Source organism: Thalassophryne amazonica, chromosome 8, assembly GCF_902500255.1.
Source record: "Thalassophryne amazonica chromosome 8, fThaAma1.1, whole genome shotgun sequence".
Classification (NCBI taxonomy): Eukaryota; Metazoa; Chordata; class Actinopteri; order Batrachoidiformes; family Batrachoididae; genus Thalassophryne; species Thalassophryne amazonica.
The window spans coordinates 96,229,935-96,252,868 of record NC_047110.1 but is presented as its reverse complement, the minus strand read 5'-3'; the positions used below and the strand labels follow the sequence as shown (position 1 = coordinate 96,252,868).

Sequence of the window (22,934 nt, the reverse complement as noted above, 5' to 3'; positions counted from 1 at the left end):
GTAAGTGTGAGGGGGTGTTGGAAGTTTCTTGGTAACTTTCCATAAGAAAGGGTACTTTTATGTCAATTACAAGTTTCAGTTAGACATTCAGGGGGTGTGTACAGTATGTCCGTCATCTGAACAATCCTGACATTTTGTATTGCCATTATTAAAATTATTGCATGTCTGAACACGTATTTCTTACAATATAGCCTCTTCTGTATCATTTATGCTCAAAGGTTGACATTAGCCGAAGCAATCTGTGTGAAGTTTTGCTCTATATATGATGGAAAATGTCAAACAGAAGTTTTATCCAGAGGGTTCAACCAGCTCAATAGATTCAGAGATCCAAATCTCACATCAGATCCTGATAAACATAAAATGATATATTCCTCCTGAAAAGAATTATTGCTCCACTAAACGCAGTGTCAATCAAATGAACACCAAACCAAAATGTCATTAAATGTCACATCTCGTGCTAAAGAAAAGGTCCTAGATCTACATAAAGGTCCTGAGCAGTATTTAAAAATTAAATTGTTTCTGTGACTTGAAAAGACTGATCACTACACCAGATTAGGTGAAGACTGGGTTTTTTCTTTCTTCCTTTTTGCGTAATTCTGTTAACATCGGAACTGTGATACCATACAGGACTATACAACATGTAACTGCAGGACAAGGAGACCAACTGTCTCAGCGCAGAGATTTTTTTTTTCTTTTTTCGTAAAATAGAAGAATTAAATTTAATTCAAGAGAAATTTCACTCAGAATTTTGAATTTTCACTTTATCCCATTTACTTAATGTCTGCAATACAGTGACATCAATTTATTGACATCCATCCCCAGAGGCATGACCTCTCGACAGAATTCTCCAGCTGTATCACTTCTCAACATCCGACCCCGGATGTTTCACCTCTCTACATGTAGCCACAGCTGCATTACCTTTTGACACATTTAGAACCAATATTATCTCCTATTGATGTCCATCTCCAGCTTTATCGCCTCTCATCATCTCAAGTCATCTTCATCTCCGTTTGACATCTAGTGCCAGCAATACATGATTTGACATTGCAGCGTCACTTTCACAGTGCCCCAGTATATCTACAGGTATGTAGTCTGAAATACCAACAACTGTGTGTTTAAACACACTAACACTCATTTTTCTCCATCTAAAATGCTGCACTGTGTGGAAAAAAAAAAAAAACACTCTACAATCCTGATCTGGGAGTGCAATAACCCTATAAATGTCAATTTAGTGTGCACACCATTTAGCTCTGTCATCAAAAGCCTCTCTTGTTACCACATCTTCATGTTACCGGGAGTCACCTGACAGCACCGTGAGGATAAAAGCTCCCACTGCTGTCCACAAAAGTGCAGTCAGAGTTTTCAATAGAAGGTGTCAGGAACTACAATCTGATGCCTATGGCACAGATTTTGATGACTTAAAAAAAAGGCATTAATCTGTCATTTAAAGGACAGACAAGAACCTTCACTTTCAAATTCTCTCATCATGTGCACCGTTAAAACTCATAACAACCGCTTGGTCCTGGTGTGCAGTTGAGTGTCTCGCATGGCAGCATTTTGACATCAGTGTGTGAGAGTGTGCCTGAATGCAGGAATGTGAGGCATCATTATAAAGCGCTTTGAACATCTGCTTCACATGCAAAAGTGCTACAGAGTCCATTTGTTACTATAGTCAATTACAGTGATTATGTTTTACCAGCATTTACAGCAATTAAACAAATGTGAGAGAAATTCAAGTCAATGTGATTATTCTGCTTACGCTTGAAAATACATGCAAATGACTAAATACCCTCTGAAATATAAAAACGATTTATGCCGGGATTTATGCCTGTCTGAGGACACTGGCTAATTTAAATCAGCAACAATCAACTCCAATCTCAAACTTCTCTACTTGCATGATCTGAAAACAAAAGGTTTAACAGCATCATCCAACTCACACAGGATTCAGCATATTGTAAAAAAAAAAAAGTCCCTATTAATTATTCTTGAAGGCAGATGCATGTATTCCACGCGACTTGTTTTCTACACTGTTTGTGCTTCATTTATCTCCTGTACTTCTTGATTTTCAGCAATCTTTTGAGTTTTGTTTGCCATATGTATGCTGACACTCATTATTGTTGCTAAGAGTTAAAGCGAGTCGTCACTACTTAAAACTCTTCTCCGTCTCCATCCCGTCAGTGTCTCTGCACCGATGACCTCTCTTCGTCACACACTGCAATCAAGCAGCAGCTCTGCACTTTCTTGGTTATTTATCAGAGCCGTCAGCATCGCCTCAGTCTGTACTGCACCACGGGGCTTTTCAGCGTCTCTAACCCGCTGTCTGTCCGTCTCCAGTCTGAGGTTTTCTCTCTCTGTCTGCACATTCCGGCTGCCGTTCTCTGCACAGCACCTCTTCTGCACCTTTCCAATCTCCCAGTCATAATAGGCGAATGAAAGCCAGTTTATAAACTGGAGTGCGCATCAGATCTGCTGTAATGAAATCTTATCATTGTGTTCCCTCTGCTGTAGTATTTGCATATAAATGACATAATATAATAACTCTCTCCAGCCCCTAACTGAGAGGAGTAAATATTTCTCTGTCTGCTTTGTCTCATCGCAATGACACACGAAACGAGACGCTAATTGAAGAGAGGAAAGCTCCTTTATGCCACGACTGACATTCAATTATGTCTGGAGGATCAGATTAGGTGGTGGCCCCTAGAAATATTTGAAAACAACATTTTGCAGAGCGCCAACTCTGAAGTCAGCAGAGGATGTAATTTGAAAGGCTCTTTGAGGCCCGCACTGAATGGCGTTCCCCTGAATGGAATCACGATGCTATGACCTGCAAGTAATTGAATGTCCAGAGTGAAGTGTTGACAGAGAGCGGAGGCGAGGATGACAGAAACAAAAAGAGGTAGACAGTGCAGCACGGAGAGAAAATGAAATACAACTAAGTGAGAAAACAGTAGGACAGACAGGCAACACAACGGAAAACAACCTTATACAGTATAAAGGGTAAAAGAGGTGCAATAAAATCCAAGAATGTGTATGTATAGGTTCTCCAAAGTCCATGAGTCCACAGACAGTTTTGACCTAATCAGTACAACAGAAAGTGACAATGCTTCCAATCCAGCCTCAGTATACCACAGATTACACAAAAATCCCAGTGGGCTCAACTGAGAGTTATAGTAGAGAATCTTGAATCTTCGACTGGACTGGGTTGCTTGATGCAAGGACGTTTCGCTTCAAATCGCAGAAGCTTCCTCAGCTAAAATTCTTGCTCTGGTAGTTTGACTTCTGTCTTGACTCTTGTAGAGAAGAATGACAGAAGCCACAAAAGCTGGAGTTTTAAACCTAACCAGACTCCTCCTACCGAGAGGCAGACTGCTATAGGATAGTGACTAAACAATTGCTCTAATTAGCACCTATTGTACTCTAGTTAGCACCCTCCTAATGACAGGGCAGCTGTCCCCCATAATGATGAGACTGATGCCTCTCCTGACGACTCTCATGATATGAATGACACATTATCATGAACAAAATACTGAAACTGCTTTGACCTGAGTACCCCATTGTAAACAGGGGACAAAGCGTGTCTCAGACCCCCTCCCCATTTAAGGCTGGGTTTCCACTGTTTCACATACAATGCCTCCTTCACTCCTCTGCAGACTGAGGTCCACCGGCACCCTCTCTGCGGTACTGGCATAGCCTTTTGTGTAACGGCTGCTTCATCTCACCTATGTAGGGTTTGTTACAGTTTTCCTGACATCTGATAGAATACACTACATTGCTCTGTTTGTAACTTGGGATCCTGTCCTTAGGGTGAACTAATTTCTGTCTCAAGGTGTTAACCGGTTTAAAGTAAACTGGGATTTTGTGCTGTCTGAAGATCCTCTGTAGTTTTTCCCCTACTCCTGCTAAATAAGGGAGAGACACTCTTCTTCTTGTCTCCGTCTCCTGTCTGTCTGGTCTCTTTGTTCTCTGGGACTTCTGCACTTTATCCAGGGACCATCGTGGGTACCCACATACTGTGAGGGTTTTCCGGACATGTTGTTGTTCTTTAGCCCTTCCCTCTGTAGTTGTGGGCACCTGTAGGGCTCTGTGTTGAAACATCCTGATCACCCCGAGCTTGTGTTCAAGGGGGTGGTTTGAGCCAAAGAGCAGATATTAGTCAGTGTGAATGGGTTTTCTGTAAACCCCTGTCTGGAGCTGCCTGTTCTCTTCAATCGTAACATCACAGTCCAAGAAGGCTAAATGGTTGTTTCTGGCATCTTCATGTGTGAACTTGACATTGGGGTCCACCGAGTTGAAGTTGTTTAAAACTCCAGCTTTTGTGTGTCATTCTTCTCTTCAAGAGTCAAGACAGAAGTCAGACTACCAGAGGAAGAATTTTAGCTGAGGAAGCTTCTGCGATTTGAAGCGAAACGTCCTCGTGTCAAGCAACCCAGTCCAGTCGAAGATTCAAGCTTCTCTACTATGGAAACCACCTGGACAACTGAGAGCCTTCACAGAATCAACTGAGAGTTGCACAAGGGTCAAAATTTTAAAAGAATGTGGCAATCATGTTGAAAATACAACAGATTCCACTGGAAAAAAAAAAAAGATTTTTTCCTTGCATGGACTTTGAGAACTGATTTAGGGTCATTTTGAGGGTGCTGAATCTGAATCTGAGCTCAGATTTCCTCTATCACATCACTTTTTTTTGGAATCTGCATGTTCCATATTGATGGATTTATGCAAAAGTTGCTCATTCACTCATGAGTTTGACACCACTAATCATGCACAAAAGCAGCTTCAAAAACAGTTGTAAACCAGGTTTGCAAAATGTGAACAAGAGCCATAATATAATTTATGGCACCAAAGAGGTGTGGGAGCCTGCAGCTTTTGTTTCAATGGTTGACATGAGAAATATGTTTTCCTATTACAAAAATGTGATGTGATTTGCAAAAACTAACACCAGATTCAGATTCAGTGCCCGAAAATGACTCAAAATCTGTTGAAAAACTCCATGCAAGAAAAACTGTGTTGACCAATGATTTGTCTGATCATAAGGATTATAAAAAGGCATAGCTTGGACTATCTAAGACTGGACATTATGGCGCTCTAAGGTAAAGGACAAATAAAAGGTTGTAAAGGAGTCACGGTAAAATGTGATGCAACCTATTGGGAGAGCTAAAAGGATTTAAAAATAGTTTCCAAAGTAAGGGGCAAGCAGGGTCACAATCTATCAGACGTCTATGACGGGGTGCTCAATTAAAATTCAAAAGGTCCACTTCGAAAATCCAGTCCAGAAAATCATAATGTCTAACATGCTTTATGATTTGGTGCCACATTCACTGATGTAGCCTAGTAGTTCTGTAGATGTCTGTACGGAGTCAACAACTGTCAAATAAAGTACAAGTTATGAATATTTCAACAATTTTTTGTCAGTTGTCACCTTGAACTGACAGGATAATAAATTATACATAAAGTAATAATAAAAAACAAAAGTTATTTTCTCACATCAAGTAATATAAAAGCTGCATTTAAAAATAAAATGCTTGACAGAAAGCTTCATCCAGGTGTGTCGGCACATCCGCATTAATAATTCAGTTTTCTTTGCGGGTGATGATGCTGATATTGGTATCCCCCACCCCTCTCCAAAAAAATAAGGTTTCAGCTACTGCACTCATGAACTGTACAGTAAATGAATGTGTCAAGCTCTCAAGCTTGCATCACTTATTTCCTGTGCTTTCAGTTCAGAATTTTTGGTCAGTTTGTTCACAACATTTGTGTTTTGTCTCATAGAGGCGCTTATAATAACTGCCACAGTTTCTGAATGTATGAGACATGCTGGTTTTGAATTGCCCATGGGAAGAATGAACCGCCTGTTCTATTCTTTATTAAAAGCTCTGTTTTTCCTGTCTACTTTTCTTGAGCCACGAAAAAATAATTCTGTCCGACTCACGCCTCTTCAAGTCTGTGCTTCTCTCCCTCACTGACTCGAGTCGCAGGGGTCTCTGGATTGCATGGGTTTGACTGGCACCGTAGCGTCACATGTGAAGCATGCAATTGGCCTCTGAGTTTAATGGATAGAATAGCTGCAGCAACACAAAAACTATTTCGTCATTCATTTTCTATACCCGCTTACTCCAATCAAGGGGGTGCTAGAGAAATGGACAAACATATTGGCAGACCTACGGTCAAGTTAAAGTTTTCAGTTCCTTTAACCTGCATGTCTTTGGAAGTGGGAGGAAACCAGAGCACCCAGAGGGAAGCTACACGAACATGGGGAGAACGTGCAAAGTCCACACAGAAAGACCAGGCGGGAAGCGATCTCACGACCGTCTTGATGTGAGGCAACAGTGCTAACCACTAATCCACCGCACCACCCAACACTTCATCAATGCATCATAATTCTCAATCATTTACCAATTATACGTATGTACAGGTTTGGACAGACCCCTTGTCTGCCTGGGTGGCTGCCATCCAGGACCCAAGGCGGTTCAGTGGTGTCATGGATGCAGCAAAGCACAGCACCAGCGCATGATCCCAGACTTGACTTGTGTGGACAGAACAGTGTGTGGGTCTGGACTTGGGCCACAGCCCATCATTTAGTGAGTAATAAGTTACTTTATAGTAGCAAATATTTAATGTAATGCAAATAATTTGCATCACGTTTTAGAAGAGCTGGAGCTACTTCCACTTTTGACTTCTGTACAACCTGGAATCTGCCTTTGTCACAGTTTTAGCAGTTTTTACCCCATAACTCCAGAACTTTTGGTCATAGATAGTCCAAATTATACACAGACAAATAATGTGGCATAGATATCAAAATGACCAGAGCATTTTGTTTAAATTTAGACCTGTGTGTAAACTTCCATTTACGTGAACCTGCATATCGGGACTGATAGCATACATTTTTAGATTACGATTTGTTTCCCAGTGTAATCTTTACGTGCCTTAACTAAAGCACTCCTTCTGCTGAATCACCTCTAAATTATTTACACATTATTCGCTTTGCGTGTTTTTAGGAATCCGCTAGCTTAGCGTAGCTACTAGCTCTTAGCCGATTTAGCATGGCGGCTTCTCCTGTCTCTCCCGCACTTTTCTGCTCTGGGTGTGAAATGTTTAGTTATTCCTCGGCCTCCTTTAGCAGTAATGGTACTTGTAATAAGTGTAGCTTATTCGTAGCTTTGGAGGCCAGGCTGGGCGAATTGGAGACTCGGCTCCGCACCGTGGAAAATTCTACAGCTAGCAAGGCCCCTGTAGTCGGTGCGGACCAAGGTAGCTTAGCCGCCGTTAGTTCCCCCCTGGCAGATCCCGAGCAGCCGGGAAAGCAGGCCGACTGGGTGACTGTGAGGAGGAAGCGTAGCCCTAAACAGAAGCCCCGTGTACACCGCCAACCCGTTCACATCTTTAACCGTTTTTCCCCACTCGACGATACACCCGCCGAGGATCAAACTCTGGTTATTGGCGACTCTGTTTTGAGAAATGTGAAGTTAGCGACACCAGCAACCATAGTCAATTGTCTTCCGGGGGCCAGAGCAGGCGACATTGAAGGAAATTTGAAACTGCTGGCTAAGGCTAAGCGTAAATTTGGTAAGATTGTAATTCACGTCGGCAGTAATGACACCCGGTTACGCCAATCGGAGGTCACTAAAATTAACATTGAATCGGTGTGTAACTTTGCAAAAACAATGTCGGACTCTGTAGTTTTCTCTGGGCCCCTCCCCAATCAGACCGGGAGTGACATGTTTAGCCGCATGTTCTCCTTGAATTGCTGGCTGTCTGAGTGGTGTCCAAAAAATGAGGTGGGCTTCATAGATAATTGGCAAAGCTTCTGGGGAAAACCTGGTCTTGTTAGGAGAGACGGCAGCCATCCCACTTTGGATGGAGCAGCTCTCATTTCTAGAAATCTGGCCAATTTTCTTAAATCCTCCAAACCGTGACTATCCAGGGTTGGGACCAGGAAGCAGAGTTGTAGTCTTACACACCTCTCTGCAGCTTCTCTCCCCCTGCCATCCCCTCATTACCCCATCCCCGTAGAGACGGTGCCTGCTCCCAGACTACCAATAACCAGCAAAAATCTATTTAAGCATAAAAATTCAAAAAGAAAAAATAATATAGCACCTTCAACTGCACCACAGACTAAAACAGTTAAATGTGGTCTATTAAACATTAGGTCTCTCTCTTCTAAGTCCCTGTTGGTAAATGATATAATAATTGATCAACATATTGATTTATTCTGCCTAACAGAAACCTGGTTACAGCAGGATGAATATGTTAGTTTAAATGAGTCAACACCCCCGAGTCACACTAACTGTCAGAATGCTCGTAGCACGGGCCGGGGTGGAGGATTAGCAGCAATCTTCCATTCCAGCTTATTAATTAATCCAAAACCCAGACAGAGCTTTAATTCATTTGAAAGCTTGTCTCTTAGTCTTGTCCATCCAAATTGGAAGTCCCAAAAACCAGTTTTATTTGTTATTATCTATCGTCCACCTGGTCGTTACTGTGAGTTTCTCTGTGAATTTTCAGACCTTTTGTCTGACTTAGTGCTTAGCTCAGATAAGATAATTATAGTGGGCGATTTTAACATCCACACAGATGCTGAGAATGACAGCCTCAACACTGCATTTAATCTATTATTAGACTCTATTGGCTTTGCTCAAAAAGTAAATGAGTCCACCCACCACTTTAATCATATCTTAGATCTTGTTCTGACTTATGGTATGGAAATAGAAGACTTAACAGTATTCCCTGATAACTCCCTTCTGTCTGATCATTTCTTAATAACATTTACATTTACTCTGATGGACTACCCAGCAGTGGGGAATAAGTTTCATTACACTAGAAGTCTTTCAGAAAGCGCTGTAACTAGGTTTAAGGATATGATTCCTTCTTTATGTTCTCTAATGCCATATACCAACACAGTGCAGAGTAGCTACCTAAACTCTGTAAGGGAGATAGAGTATCTCGTCAATAGTTTTACATCCTCATTGAAGACAACTTTGGATGCTGTAGCTCCTCTGAAAAAGAGAGCTTTAAATCAGAAGTGTCTGACTCCGTGGTATAACTCACAAACTCGTAGCTTAAAGCAGATAACCCGTAAGTTGGAGAGGAAATGGCGTCTCACTAATTTAGAAGATCTTCACTTAGCCTGGAAAAAGAGTCTGTTGCTCTATAAAAAAGCCCTTCGTAAAGCTAGGACATCTTTCTACTCATCACTAATTGAAGAAAATAAGAACAACCCCAGGTTTCTTTTCAGCACTGTAGCCAGGCTGACAAAGAGTCAGAGCTCTATTGAGCTGAGTATTCCATTAACTTTAACTAGTAATGACTTCATGACTTTCTTTGCTAACAAAATTTTAACTATTAGAGAAAAAATTACTCATAACCATCCCAAAGACGTATCGTTATCTTTGGCTGCTTTCAGTGATGCCGGTATTTGGTTAGACTCTTTCTCTCCGATTGTTCTGTCTGAGTTATTCTCATTAGTTACTTCATCCAAACCATCAACATGTTTATTAGACCCCATTCCTACCAGGCTGCTCAAGGAAGCCCTACCATTATTTAATGCTTCGATCTTAAATATGATCAATCTATCTTGTTAGTTGGCTATGTACCACAGGCTTTTAAGGTGGCAGTAATTAAACCATTACTTAAAAAGCCATCACTTGACCCAGCTATCTTAGCTAATTATAGGCCAATCTCCAACCTTCCTTTTCTCTCAAAAATTCTTGAAAGGGTAGTTGTAAAACAGCTAACTGATCATCTGCAGAGGAATGGTCTATTTGAAGAGTTTCAGTCAGGTTTTAGAATTCATCATAGTACAGAAACAGCATTAGTGAAGGTTACAAATGATCTTCTTATGGCCTCGGACAGTGGACTCATCTCTGTGCTTGTTCTGTTAGATCTCAGTGCTGCTTTTGATACTGTTGACCATAAAATTTTATTACAGAGATTAGAGCATGCCATAGGTATTAAAGGCACTGCGCTGCGGTGGTTTGAATCATATTTGTCTAATAGATTACAATTTGTTCATGTAAATGGGGAATCTTCTTCACAGACTAAAGTTAATTATGGAGTTCCACAAGGTTCTGTGCTAGGACCAATTTTATTCACTTTATACATGCTTCCCTTAGGCAGTATTATTAGACGGTATTGCTTAAATTTTCATTGTTACGCAGATGATACCCAGCTTTATCTATCCATGAAGCCAGAGGACACACACCAATTAGCTAAACTGCAGGATTGTCTTACAGACATAAAGACATGGATGACCTCTAATTTCCTGCTTTTAAACTCAGATAAAACTGAAGTTATTGTACTTGGCCCCACAAATCTTAGAAACATGGTGTCTAACCAGATCCTTACTCTGGATGGCATTACCCTGACCTCTAGTAATACTGTGAGAAATCTTGGAGTCATTTTTGATCAGGATATGTCATTCAAAGTGCATATTAAACAAATATGTAGGACTGCTTTTTTGCATTTACGCAATATCTCTAAAATCAGAAAGGTCTTGTCTCAGAGTGATGCTGAAAAACTAATTCATGCATTTATTTCCTCTAGGCTGGACTATTGTAATTCATTATTATCAGGTTGTCCTAAAAGTTCCCTAAAAAGCCTTCAGTTAATTCAAAATGCTGCAGCTAGAGTACTGACGGGGACTAGAAGGAGAGAGCATATCTCACCCATATTGGCCTCTCTTCATTGGCTTCCTGTTAATTCTAGAATAGAATTTAAAATTCTTCTTCTTACTTATAAGGTTTTGAATAATCAGGTCCCATCTTATCTTAGGGACCTCGTAGTACCATATTACCCCAATAGAGCGCTTCGCTCTCAGACTGCAGGCTTACTTGTAGTTCCTAGGGTTTGTAAGAGTAGAATGGGAGGCAGAGCCTTCAGCTTTCAGGCTCCTCTCCTGTGGAACCAGCTCCCAATTCAGATCAGGGAGACAGACACCCTCTCTACTTTTAAGATTAGGCTTAAAACTTTCCTTTTTGCTAAAGCTTATAGTTAGGGCTGGATCAGGTGACCCTGAACCATCCCTTAGTTATGCTGCTATAGACGTAGACTGCTGGGGGGTTCCCATGATGCACTGTTTCTTTTTCTTTTTGCTCTGTATGCACCACTCTGCATTTAATCATTAGTGATCGATCTCTGCTCCCCTCCACAGCATGTCTTTTTCCTGGTTCTCTCCCTCAGCCCCAACCAGTCCCAGCAGAAGACTGCCCCTCCCTGAGCCTGGTTCTGCTGGAGGTTTCTTCCTGTTAAAAGGGAGTTTTTCCTTCCCACTGTAGCCAAGTGCTTGCTCACAGGGGGTCGTTTTGACCGTTGGGGTTTTACATAATTATTGTATGGCCTTGCCTTACAATATAAAGCGCCTTGGGGCAACTGTTTGTTGTGATTTGGCGCTATATAAAAAAAATTGATTGATTGATTGATTGAAGGCCGCGGCATACTGAGGCTGGGTTGTCACTGCTTTTTAGTCACCTTAGGTGATACTGAAAACCAGCTTGGCTTGTGGACTAACTGGCCACTGAGCCAAGTAAGTCATTAGCCGAGATAAGCCGTCTCATCAGCCAAACACTGTCAGGACCAAGGTTACACAAAACAAACAGGTTGCCACTTTACTTACGTCTGCCATTCTAAAGCCTTCTACAGAGCATGACTAATTGCAAATTCATCCATCTGCTGCCACTTTGGATTTGTACAAGTTGAGCAGAACAAAGGAGATAATTTAATGTAAACACAGTTACAGAGGAGGCCGCGGAAAAGCCAGTTCTTAATATTCACAACTCAAAATCCAAGGATCCTTCGCTGACAGAAATATAACGCTTCAATGTCTACCTGTCACCAGAGATTAGTTTTAACGTACACAGTACAATAGGCAGCAAACTCGTGCTACCGAACTGACTCAGATTGTAAACGTGTGCTTTTGTCAGACAAGACAGGCTCTTTCTCTCCCATCAAGGTATAAATCATTCCCCACTGTAACTGTTAAGTACTACTTCTCTGTCTAAAAGTCACCTTCAGGTAAAAATAAAATCCTGCTGTGCAGTATTACACCTACACTTTTTAGAGTTTGCCTTCTGACAGAAAGAAAAAAATATTAGCAAGCGCTCCAAACAAAACTAAGCATACAATTTCATCTGCACAAATTAAAAACTATCAGGATTCCCACAAGGACATGAGTTTCACCTGCCCATAATTCCCCTTTGTACAACAAGGAAGGAGACGGAGGGTTGTGTGACATCGACTGGCTCATTTAGTAGTGACAGCTCCTGGATTGGACAGAGAGCCTTACCGAGTCAAAGTCACGCGAGTGTTGGCAGTCTGTCCTTCCGAGTTACAGTCTGCCTGTATATAGACACATTCACAAACACAGCACAATGATTGGTGTGTGTCTGTGTGCATTTGTAGGAAATGTGAGCAGTATTACTCTTCAAATATAAAGTACAGATCGTAAATAGTTGGGCACTGGTCCAACCACTACCGTGAAATTTAGTTTTTTGTTTGGTTTTCTGTTTTATTCTGTTCTTTTGTTCTGTTAGTTATTTTTGCTTTTCACTGGTTTTGGTTTGTTTATTCTCTTGCTGGGTTTTTTTCTGCTTGGGGTCTGACTGTCTTTCTCTTTGGTTCTTGGTGATGGGTGTTACTCTCTCTCTCTGGCCACACCCTTGTTCTGCTGCTTTCTATGCACACCTGTTCCTGATTTGCTGATTGTCACCTGGGGTTATATTAAGCTCACTGAGTGTGTGTGTCCCTCTCCAGTTTGTTGTGTCTTGTGCCTTCATTCCAGCTAAGTTCCCGCGTTCGTATTCCTGTCTGCCTCATAGTGTGTACCTGACCTCCAGACTGTTGCCTCGACCTCACCGTTTGCCTGATGTTTTTTGTAGTGCTGCTTTTTCTGGACTGCTTACTCATGTACTGACCTCTGCTATCCACCTCAATAAAACCTAAAAACCAGAGCTGTTTGTTTGAGCCATCCATTTGTGTCATGCAAATCCTGACCATCCAGCCAGATAGTACAAATGGACACAGCTGACTCCGACCCATTCCAGACGGCGGTAAGGTACCACAGTAAGCAGCTTGTGCAGCAACAAGACCACCTCACTGCTCTTTCTTCTGGGTTTAGCGACCTCGCTAAATGCCAGGACTCGTTTATGGTGTTCGGGAGCACCCAGATGGGTCAATTACTGTCAAGATTCGATTATTAGGCTTCTACTGTTCTGGCCACTGGCAGCACCAGTGCGCCTACACCGAGGCCATCAGCAGCTGTACTAGCTTCCGTACCTGAACCTGACTACTGCAATCAGCTGTCTCCACCTGAATGCCTCTCAGGCCAATCCGGTGATGTCAGACCATTTATTACTAAGTATGAGTTACATTTTGAGCTCATGCCATGTAAGTTCCCATCCGACAGGATGAAGATAGCTTACATGATCACTCACTAACTGGTTGTGCTGCAGCATGCAACATCTGAGTGGGGTCACCAATCTGTTACCTGTGCCTCTCTTTTGGCATTCACCACTGCTCTGCAATTGGTTTTTCTCCAGGGCATGAAGCTTCCCATACCCTAATGAGGCTGAGGCAGGGTGGACGCCGGGTCACTGACTACGCCATTGACTCCCGCATTCTGGCAGCCAAGAGTGAATAGAATCCTGCGGCGCCCCATGACATCATCTTCCAGGGGCTTGCCGAAAATATCCAGGACCAGCTTGTGGCTGCTGATCTGCCTGAAGACCTCAATGAACTCATTGCTCTCGCCATCCAAACCGACCGGCATCTTCAAGACCATCCTCCCTGTGCCGCCCGGCAACGTGACCAACGCTGTGCTTCACCTCCTGTCTGCACGTCCTCTTGCAGCCATGTCAGAGCGGATCCTCCACACCGCAGCACAGAGGAGCCCATGCAACTGGGTCGCACTCGTCTTTCTTCTGCCAAGTGGTAGTTACAACGAGAACACGGACTTTGTTTTTACTGTGGACATTCTGGTCACATGATAACCAACTGTCACAATGCAGTCAAAATCCAACTTATGGGGGAGTCTAAATTCCATTACTCCATCCTCAGCACAAAATGTAATTCCTGCTAAATTATCCTCTGAAAATTTGTCAGCTTCCGTGTCAGCTTTTGTTGATTCCAGTTCTGATGCTAACTTGATATTGTCCTCTCTTGCCATGTCCCTACACCTGAAATTGTTTAAGATCTCGCACCCACTGGTGGTGCGCGCTGTGGATGGCCATGAACTGGGTTGTATTACTCACTGTACTCAGTCCGTGTCCGTGTCAGTGTTGGAGAACCCTGAACTCTGAATTAATCAGTTTTCATGTGTTTGACAAAATTCTGGGGCACTCCTGGTTACAACACAGCACTAACTTTAATTGGTCCAAGGCAGAAATTGTTTCTTGGGGTTCAGCCTGCAACAAATCTTGTCTGTCTAAATCTTTTCCTTCTCAGACGGATTCTAACCTGGATCTCGCAGGGGTTCCATCGTGCTATCATGATTCAGCACTTGTATTTAGCAACAGCAAGGCTAAATCATTACCACCCCACAGAGTTTATGATTGCGCCATCAAGCTTCTCCCTGGGGCAAGGCCACCTCAGGGAAAGCTCTTTTCACTGCAGGCTCCTGAATGCAACGCCATGAGTGAATATATACCGGAGTCCTTAGCAGCTGGCTTGATTCCTTCATGATCGCCCGCAGGGGTGGGGTTCTTTTCGTTGAGAAATAAAGACAAATCGCACCACCCTTGTATTGATTATCATGGACTTAATGACATCACCGTAAAGAATCGTTGTCCAGTGCCTCTCATCTCCTCTGCTTTTGAGCTGTTAGAGTGTACTAAGATATTTACCAAACTTGATCTCTGCAGCGCACACTATTTGGTCCGGGTAAAGGAAGGAGATGAGTGGAAAACTGCTTTTAACACACTTTCTGGTCATTATGAGTACTTGGTCATGCCATTTGGAATCACCAATGCTCCCGCAGTGTTCCAAAATGTGGTAAATGACGCGCTGCATGAAATAAGTTCATTTTCGTATATACTGATGATATTCTGATTTTCTTTCCCGACCCGAAAACTCACACTGAACATGTTCGCACCGTACTCCAGACCTTGTTGTGTGATAGCCTGTTTGTAAAAGCAGAAAAGTGTGAATTTCCTCACCCTACCATTTTGTTTTTTGGCTTTGTTATCGCAGGGAGAGAGATTAAAGCCCTGTTTACACATAGACAGTTTTGTCAGCGGGTAGTACGTAGACTGAAGTTCGCGGTAGTTCCGGCTGTTTTCGCGGTGGAAAGGGGTGCATTTCACCGACGTTTTGACCACCGTACTATCTGCAAATAGGCGGATAAAATGCCGCTAAATCCGCCGAATAAAGCGGTGTTTTGATGCCGTAGCATCCGGCACACGTCAGGCAACGGGGGTTATACCCAGTTCTATCCTTTACAATCGCAGGTTAAGACGCGCGTGAGAATGGCGGTGTTCTGCTGCCGCCGATAATGCCCTGTGTACCGCTGGTTAATACCCAGGTTTTTATCCAGGCAAATCCTGCGTTACTCCAGGATCATTTGCATATAGGCACCGCCCCCAGAGTATAATACGCTGAAGCAGCAGGAATACATGCCTCTGTCACTGCAGGGGGAAGGAGATCATCCTCAGCCTTTTCTTCTCCTTCCTTTCCCCCTCCTCAATGTGTTACTCCGTCTCCACCACAGGCCTCCCCTCTGCTTCTGAACCAGACCTCTTGGTTTCCTTCTTCTTTAAGTCCTTGCCGCTGCCAGCTTTCTTTTAAGAGGCATACTGGAGCTTCTCTGCAAAAATATCTGGAGCTGGCCGCGAGTGAGAGGCCTGCATGCAGCGCGCTAGTGTTTTTATACTGACCGCTGCCTATCGGCCGTTTGGAACGCCGTTTTAAACCGGGAGGTAGCGTTTAGAACGGCGTACTGTCCGCTAGCGCCGCCGTTTTGTCTGCCTCTGTCGTCGGTTAAAACGCTGTTGTGTACGCCGATGTGGGCTCTATCTCCATTTTATACGCCACTGAACGCCGGCCACCAAATAACGGCGGTGTAAACTGCGGCACTACAGAAAGGGACAGGATGAAATGGCGATTAAAAAGTATCAAACGCCGTTGTTCGCGTTGTCTCTGTCGCCATGCGAATTCTCCGGGGGTGCTCCCGGAATTATTCGACATGTTGAATAATTTTTTTTGCCGATTCCCGGTGAAGTCGGAACAAAGCCACACCCCCTAACAACGGCGTTTGATCCCTAAGACGGCCCAGAGGAGCCAAAAACTCTTCCGGGACGCTTCCGGGAGCTCTTACCGTCTATGTGTAAACGGGGCATAAGATGGACGCTGATAAGGTGGCCAACGTGCGTGACTGGACTGTTCCGTCCTCATGGAAGGAAATTCAGACATTCCTAGGCTTTGCCTATTTCTATCACAAATTCCTGACCATCCAGCCTGATAAATATCACATTAACCTTTTTACGAATTCCAGCCATTTTTATACACAGTCCCTATATTTAAATAAAGAAGTGATGTGCTTTCTTGGTGAGAAAGAAAGCTATTTTTCCATGTTTTTTCTTGTAAAATGGTGATTTTTAGCTCACAGAATTTGACTTTTTTCTAACAAATGAGTTTCTCAACCTAATTTTAAAATTTTATTACATTTTGCTGTGAAACTGCATTTACAGATTTGTCTTCACTTTTAGAAATTTAATGTTGGGAAATATGAGTTGTTTTTTTGTTGTTGAAATATTAACTGCTACTAGCATGATCTTAATACATCTTTATACAAGCACATGAATCCATACTTGCAGCAAATATCCTCCACAAGCACACACTTACAGAGTTATCACTGCCTATGCTGTCGAGATTTTTTTTTTTTTATTACCTGTGATAAAATGCCTTCCATGGACATTGGTGTAGTTTAATTTAGGAGACCAGACTTCGACATCTAGTGCTTCTGTGCAAGCACACAGTGGCGCTTTGCAAAATTTGGCTAAGTGTGCTCAATGGCTGCCAGAAGTACAACTAGGCACAATTATGCATTTTTAATTGTTCTCAATAGGACGAAAAATATTTTAATGTCATGACAGTGACTGCGACTTGACTATGGCTCAGATGTCCCACTTGATTAAGGTTTATGACAAAGCACTATAGTCATGCATAATCCGGTGGTTAATGCATCCAGGAGGCTTCAAACGTATGGGCAGACATGCTTCTTAGGGTAAGAGTGTATAGACGTCAACAGCGTTGATGATCATAGCAGTGGAGCTATAGGAGCCAACATTCATACGTGTTTAGAGATGTTGAAGGATGGCATTGTATTTTGTATTTATGGCCGCATTGACCTTACATTTACGCTACACCATGAAATAAAGTTGTTTTTTCATCTACCTTCAGTTCAGCTATTGAAAAAGCACACTGTGAATGCTCATAAACTGAACTGATATTCACTCAAAATTCTGTGACAAATTGCTAGAGATGAGGAAGCTTGCGTGAGGAAATATTTTTCTTTAAGTGATGGATTTGTCCATTTTAACCAAGTAACACACATTCCAGAACACAGAGTCAGGTCCATCATTCTGACAGATAACACAACAGCTCTCATGCTGCACCTGTCAAGCCGCCATATGGCTGCCTTCACATCGGGGAAAGAACAGGACACGCATCCTTATGAATTCTGCTGAAACAGTTTCACCCTGTATATCCTTGCTTCTAATTTAAAGGCAAATTCCTTCCCTGGAAATAAAAGTGACAAAACAGTTCATGAACTAAATTTTCAGATTTAATGTCTACATGTGCAAAAACAGAAAAAGAAGAACATTTAATTTCAGTATAGGTTTGTATATATGGTTTATAGTACATTTATGCTGAAAAGGTATGAGGGCATTTGAAGCTAAAGAGGTTAAGATGAACATTTCACACAGTAGACTCACTTCTCCTTACTGCACTCAAATGATGAAGAGAGATTTTCAATAAATTGCCATCTGTAGCTGGTGAAAGATAAGAACACTCCTCTGTCTTCTCAATCTTCTCATACGGTGGCAATATTAGCTGTCAAAAATTATTGCCTGCCATTGATCCAAGAGCACTGCATGTCAGAATAATATAAGAGAGAGAAAGAGAGAGCAGAGATGTGTCTGTAGTAAAGTGAGGAGAAAAACACAGAGCGCTGGAACAAATGTGAATATCAAGAAAGAATTTTACGCCTCAGAGAAAGCACTAGAGGAAAAATCTAACTGATTTCAATGTGAGAAAATTGATTTTCCAATTTTCTCCGGATTGCTTTCTGCTTCCCCAGGGCATGTGAGGTATCTATCCAAATACACTTGAGAGTTCCAGGTGAATTACGGTGGACAAATTTAGCAAATGGAAGGGTGAAATTTGGCCATCTCTGACCTTTTTATTTTTATTGTTGTCCATACTTCAGTCACTGTATGCATACCTTCTTCTCTCTTTTTATCGCAGATATTCGCATACATTCACAGACTGCAAACACTATATTCTGCACAGCAGATGGAATAGATGGGTGTCATGCTGGCACCGTATTTATGAGAATGTGCTGAAGTGGCTGGGTTTAAATCTCTGCAGACCTAGAAGAGGACAGTTTAAAACTTATGCCTTCTGCAGATCCATCTGGCTCTGCTTACGCACTGCACTTTAGAAGAAGTCTCACTTTTTACAGAGTTGTCTGGATTATTTAAATAAACCCTGAGTATATTTTTCAAAAGTCTCACTAACAAAGAAATCAGAATGGTCCTGAAATCATGTATAGATGGAGACAATAATGTGGAATTGCTTTTTCTTTGGTATTTTGCATTGATTTGCAGCACAAGCACAGCAGGACACCAGAGTACACTGAGAAGAAAACCTCAGGAAAAGAGAAAATTGATCACACGAGCCAATCTACAGTAATTATTTTCTGTGCTTTCACAATTTTATTGTTTTAGAAAAGAGTGCCAAACTCACTACATTGTTGTGCTAGGGCATAATTTCTGTCAGAATCCTTTCATTACCAATTTCAAGATACCTAAAAACTAAACATAAAAAAGAAAATACATTTTAAAAATCCATTAAAAGTCCACCCAATTACCTGAAATCGGTTGCAATTAAGTAAGGAACAGGGAATTGCGTAGATAATAGCATTTTTGGGGAAAACAGAAATATTAAGTAGATGCATTTCCTTGATTCCTGTCCATATCCAACAATCTATGGTTTTATTTGGAATGTAAGACAAACATCTGAAAAACGGGGTTGTTATACTTGATGCCAAGACTTTGCCGTTCATGTACAACCCCAATTCCAATGAAGTTGGGACGTTGTGTAAAATGTAAATAAAAACAGAATACAATGATTTGCAAATCCTCTTCAAACTATATTTAATTGAATACACAAAAACAAGCTATTTAATGTTCAAACTGATAAACTTTATCATTTTTGTGCAAATATTTGCTCATTTTGAAATGGATGCCTGCAACATGTTTCAAAAAAGCTGGGACAGTGTTATGTTTACCACTGTGTTACATTACCTTTCTTTCTAACAACACGCGATAAGTGTTTGGGAACTGAGGACACTCATGATTGGGTATAAAAGGAGCATCCCCAAAAGGCTCAGCCGCTCACAAGCAAAGATGGGGCGAGGATCACCACTTTGTGAATAACTGCATGAAAAAATTGTCAAATAGTTTAAGAACAATGTTTCTTACAATTGCAAGGAATTTAGGGATTCCATTATCTATAGTCCATAATATAATTAGAAGATTCAGAGAATCTTTCTACACGTAAGCGGCAAGGCCGAAAACCAACATTGAATGCCTGTGACCTTCGATCCCTCAGGCGGCACTGCATTAAAAACCGACATCATAGTGTAAAGGATCTTATCGTGTGGGCTCAGGAACATTTCAGAAAACCACTGTCAGTTAACACAGTTTGTCACTACATCTACAAGTGCAAGTTAAAACTCTACCATGCAAAGTAAAAGCCAAACATCAACAACATCCAGAAACATAACCGCCTTCTCTGGGCCCGAGCTCATTTGAAATGTGGTCTGATGAGTCCACATTTCAAATTGTTTTTAGAAATCATGGACGTTGTGTCCTCTAGACAAAAGAGGAAAAAGACCATCCAGATTGTTACCAGCGCAAAGTTCAAAAACCAGCATCTGTGATGGTATGGAGGTGTGTTAGTGCCCATGGCATGGGCAACTTGCACATCTGTGATGGCACCATCAATGCTGAAAGGTACAACCAGGTTTTGGAACCGCACATGCTGCCATCCAAGCAACATCTTTTTCACGGACATCCCTGCTTATTTCAGCAAGACAATGCCAAGCCACATTCTGCACGTGTTACAACAGCGTGGCTTCATAGTAAAAGAGTGCGGGTACTAGACTGGCCTGCCTGCAGTCCAGACCTGTCACCCATTGAAAATTATGAAGCGTAAAATACGACAACAGAGACCCCGGACTGGTGAACAACTGAAACCGTACATCCAGCAAGAATGGGAAAGAATTCCACCTACAAAGCTTCAACAAATAGTGTCCTCAGTTCCCAAATGCTTATTGAGTGTTGTTAGAAGGAAAGGTGATGTAACACAGTGGTAAACATACCACTGTCCCATCTTTTTTGAAATGTGCTGCAGGCATCCATTAAAAAATGGTCCTTAATCCCCTATTTGCTCCTGGTGTGTAGTTAGCACATTGTATGGCAGCACCCTGACATCAGGGTGAATGTGAGACATTATTGTAAAGCACTTTGAGCATCTGATGCAGATGGACAAGCGCTATATAAATGCAATCCATTTACCATTTACTATCTTATAATCTGAACAATATGGTTCGTCAGTGCATGCACAATTTGAATGCAGTCATGTTAGGGATTGAAGACAATTAATTTAATTTCTTGAATTTTTGAGATAGCAGGGGCTGGAAACTTGGTGCTGTAACTATTGTGCTGCCAATATGTTGATAATCTCACAAAAATATTTAATGTAACTCTGAGGTTAAAATGTTCAAATGGGAACCAGCCCAACGTAACCCAAAATTTTATATTGGCAAAATACATTATTTGAGCACAAATATCTTAGCAGGTTAATTTATGAGCCAACTACTGCTAAACTGCCATTAGCCAGATAATACATTAACATTTTGATGAATTCAGAGTGTGTGGGGGGTACGCAGCCGCTCTGCCTTGTGAAAGCCTGTCAGATCTCAGACGCTGAGGAGGGTAAATCCTGATTAGCACTTCAGTGGGGGACCTCTTAGGAAGACTAGAGGCTGTGTGTGTTTCTACAGGTAAAACTGGGGCTGCATCAGGAAGGGCATCCGGCGTAAAACATGTGCCAAAACTGTCCTGGATCCGCTGTGGCGACCCTGAGCAACAAGTGGCAGTGGAAAGATTTTGTGTGTGTGTGGGGGGGGGGGGTTAAGATGTTCGCTCAGTCAGTAACCATGTTGTCCACTAATCAATGTCACTGGATAAGATAAGATAAAACTTTATTGATCTCACAGAGGAGAAATTCACGTTATGTCAGCTCTTAAAAAACACACAAGATGGGTGCAAGTAGAGGAAAATGCTATAATAAAAAAAGGATATAATCCGCAGTTGCATCAAAGTACCCTTGAGCAAGAACTGCTAAAGTGTTCAACCTTGATTGTATTTACACTATCCAAGATTGTCTAAGAACTGAATGCAAATGAAGTTTATACTACAGTATGTTTGTAGCATGTTTATACTATACTATGGTACAGCAGAATTCTATGTTAAGAATGATATCACTGTTAAACTAGCTTGCAAGTGTGAAATACCTGCAGTAGCATTTAAAGTGACGGGGTAGAATAGGACTCTCACAATTGTTTCATACCTGATTGACAACAGGTGCGTTTTTAAAACTGAATCCTGCCATCGAGCTGTATTTTATAAACTCAGATGATGCCTCACGGCTATCTGCCAGCATTTCATACATTATTTAATACTCACGCCTTATCAATGCCATTTTTTCCTTCTTGCTTGTCAGACTATGGCATCTTTTGGAAAGGAGTGTACCTTAATTCCCAAAAGGAACAGAACGCTGGTTGCAGGAGACGTAGAACGTGGGCAGCAACAGCTAACAACCTTGTTGCTTGTACTGGGGTGTGTGGGCAAATCCGGGGAGTCCTGTGGCCAGCTTCGCTTCCCTTGAGGGAATAATATTTAAAAGTTTATTGCCTATGGAGAATAAAGTAATAGGAAAATCCTGTGCTTTTTGCAGAGATTTATTAAGGCCACAAATGGGCTGAGAATTTGGCTATAAGCCGTCTTCAAAGGCATTCAACTGCATATTTGAACACGAGCCCGTGAGTGGTTGTAATAAATCTTGGATGCAGATAAGAGGGTGAGTGTTAATATTAGCTCTTCTCTTCATGGACAGTTATTCTCCATGTATCCTGGTAGAGATATGCTTCAAAAAGCTCACTTTTTTAAATGACAGAGGAGGAACCAGAATGATCAATAAACATTTCTTGAATCTTTCAATCTCTGATGTCCCTCACAAAACCAGCAGTGCTAAAGGCATTAATTACATCTCATTTCAGCATATATTAATCAATTATGCCTCTATTAAACAGTCCAATGTAGCTTCGGAGCAGCTCATCAGTGTGGTTCCAGCAGTTCCGGATGGGAGGTTTTTCAGCCAGGCTTGTTGGACACCGCCCGAGCGGGTGGATGAATGTGTATCACCTCAATTAAACTATGCGCTAAGTGTCTGACAACAGCTAATATTCCTCTTCCACCAGCGAACCCAATCGATGTTCTGGCATTCGTCACCCTGCTGAAAAAGCAATCATCTCATCTCGCTCTAGTCTGGCGGAGAAATGGAGAGACACTCATCTTGTTTTACAACTGCAGCTCTTTCACAGGAGGCAGACTCACTCCAAAATGTAGACTAATTTATAATGTATAGCGCCATATGTA

At 41.9% G+C, this 22,934-nt stretch overlaps 1 protein-coding gene across 1 annotated transcript in view; it reads right to left on the bottom strand.

Moving 5' to 3' along the window:
* cdh13 (cadherin 13, H-cadherin (heart)) overlaps nucleotides 1–22,934 on the bottom strand; it is a 1,165,005-nt gene that overhangs the window by 396,564 nt on the left and 745,507 nt on the right.